At 29.4% G+C, this 3,143-nt stretch overlaps 1 pseudogene; it reads right to left on the minus strand.

The window, feature by feature from the left end:
• Positions 1 to 202: 202 nt before the first annotated feature.
• On the minus strand, positions 203 to 359 carry LOC144256341 (U2 spliceosomal RNA; annotated as a pseudogene).
• Positions 360 to 3,143: the final 2,784 nt, after the last annotated feature.

A 3,143-nucleotide genomic window follows, 5' to 3' on the forward strand; every position in this document is an offset into this window, starting at 1 on the left:
TGCATGCTGTTCAACAGCCTTGAGTAATAGCAGGAAATAAAAGATGGCCACCATGTGAAGACTGTGACACAAGGATGTCAGGCAAGATTCCCCCCATATGTAGGGACACATCATAGTTATTATTATCATTAATTCATAACTAACATTTATAGAGCATTTAGCATATGCTAGCTTCCACACTAAGTACTTTGCATGCGTGGACTTTAGGTAATCCCCACAATGACCTTCTAAGGTGAAATCTAATGGGGGAATTGAAACACAGAGAGGTTAAGTTGTTTACTAATAAGCAACCTAAGTGGAAATCATGCCATGCAGATTACATACTACACTTGATCTTAGCCAAAAGGCCAAGAAGCAATGATACAGATTTCATATGAAGACTCAATTCTCACATCCATTTACACCTGGGGCTGAATGAGTTCCCAAGGAAACATAAGTCTGAGTTTTATTTTAACAAAAGCTATTTCCTTTCAGTAAGTATTGAAATAGGCTTAGTTTTAAAAGATTTAAATCTATTCTAGATTAAATCTTCAAAGCTATCGAATGTTAAATGTATTATATATTAAAATGTATATGTATTATGTAGAGATACATGTGACAAAACACTGTTTAATGTAGTGAAACAGAAAAGATAAGCAAATTAAAAAAAAAAAACACCCAAAAAATATTGCATAAAAATCAGCTCCTTACCAAATAGGTATTAAGTGGTTAGGGATTAATTATATTTTACAAGATAAAAAGATACAGCCTTTTCTTAAAATCTACTTGCTCTAGGTAAAGAATACTTTTTAAACATTAATGTTAATAATTTGAACATTACTTAGAACATTGAAACTTAAATTTTAAAGGCAAATATGACATCACTTATTTATACAGCTACCAATAGATATGAGAGAATTAAATTAATTTGGCTGTGTATTTTTAACAAGATGTCAGGAATTGTTTGAGAAATAAAGATGAACATGATTTGGCTTCTACTTTCCCAAAGATTTCAGATAGTGGTGGGCACAGAAATTATAAATAATTGCAGAATAAGACAAATTAAATCATTCAAATACAATGTATGATGGAAGAATGGAAATGAAAATTTTATTTTATGTACACATACTTGTTAAAGCAATAAGGAACCAAAAATTTAGCTGCCTCTAATTTTTATTAAACTTATTTCCTACATTCATGTGAACTTTTTTTCTTCCCAATCTAATTCCCTTCATATCCTGATTCTCTTTAATTTAAAGCTGTCCTAAAATCATTTTTCTTTTTAAAAGCCCAGAATTTGTGCTATTACCCAGTGCCTGACCCTCAGAGAAATAAGACATTTTAGCTTTTATGGTTTTTTAAATTTTTTAAAAAATTTTTTTTGTAGTTGTAGATGGACAGAATGCCTTTATTTGTTTAATTTTATGTGATGCTAAGGATTGAACCCAGTGTTTCACACAGGCTAGGCAAGTGCTCTGCCACTGAGCTAGAGCACCAGCCCAGCTTTTATGCTTTAACATACAAAATACTATAAAACTTGAAATTTTGAAACATAAAATGCCTTTGAACTAAAATTTTAAAGGTATGAGCTCTCTAGTCTCACAAAAGCAAAATTAGGTTTAAAATTTTCAATGAAAATTTGATAATTTTGTATTTCTATAAACACACCAAAAGTAATAATCTGGAAGTTATATATATATATATATATATATATATATATATATATATATATATATATATAAATTTCACATAAGCTATCCCAGACCCATGCTTGCCTCTTTGCAAATATTCTAATATCCAAAAGTTCATATAAATAATCTTATCTCCATGTATATCTTGCCATGAAAATATTACCTGTAGCCAGAAAATTCAGAATGTTAAATTCTTCAGGACAAACAATCTAGTTTTTTTTTAACAAAAATGCAAGAAAAGGAAAAAGAGAATTGGGAAACCTAAAAGAGATATAAACAACCATAGCAACCAAACACAATGTGTGATCCTTACTTGCATTCTAATTCAAACTAAGCAACTTAAAAAATTTATTTTGAACCAAATGAGGGTATTGATGCTATTAAATTAAATTAATTGATGCTATTAAAGAAATATTTAGGTGTGACTATGGCAGCATGGTTAAATTAATGAAACTTTTATCTTTTAGGGAAATATTTAAAGATATTTATGGATGAAATGATAACGATATCTAGAAATGAACTCAAAATAATCCAGTGGGAAGAGGACCATTAGATGGTAAAGATAAAACAAGGTTGGCCCAGCCATGAGGTTAATTAAAACACAATATAATGTATTATAATACAATAAAATTATAACAGAAATTAATTTTACTAATTTTTCCACATTTGGGTCATGTTTGGAATTTTCCACTTTAAAAAAATGAATTTTAAAAACTAAAGAAAAAAGTGCTTGAAATATAGTACAATATATCAACATTATCATGGATAACAATAGGTCACCTTAATTTTAGAAACTGTGAATCATAAATATGGCTTTGAATATAGTCACAGATATAAATAGTAAAATCACAGTATCTGAAGAAAAGGGAATTTCTTATGCTTCCTAAACCTCATTGTTTTCTCAATTTGAGAATAGAAACTGCTTCACTGGCTAAATCATAACTGTCCCCAAATATGCTTAATTACTGATTTAATAAATATTCCAGCATTGTAAGTACAAATAAGAAATTAAGTTGAATTCAGCTAAACTTTGACTCTGTTAAGGTAATTGAGCAACAGGGAACTGAGGTTGAATTGAATTTCATAATAGATTCTCAAATCCTTTATCTTTTTCTACATCTACTTTTTTCTGGGAGAACAAATTTTGGCACAAATAGTTATCATCTATATCAGTTCTTTGCAGTCAGCAGTGTACACTGAATCGACGAACTCTAAAAGCCCATTTAAGTAATTTTAGTGCTGATATGAAAAAAAGCTATGAAGACTAAACTACTTTTGTAGAAATTACAAGAAGTTGACATTAGCAATTACAGTAAGATTACTATTTAAACTGTAATCAGATGTTAATATGGAAAGACATTTGTGAACATTCTCCCCAAAAGTATTGGGGGAATAAGAACCATGATTCTCCCACACTTCCAATAAAATGTGGTAAAAGGCACAGAATCTTAAAAGATCATTTGCTTGATCTCT

This window comes from Urocitellus parryii, chromosome 7 (genome assembly GCF_045843805.1).
Source record: "Urocitellus parryii isolate mUroPar1 chromosome 7, mUroPar1.hap1, whole genome shotgun sequence".
NCBI classification, from domain to species: Eukaryota; Metazoa; Chordata; class Mammalia; order Rodentia; family Sciuridae; genus Urocitellus; species Urocitellus parryii.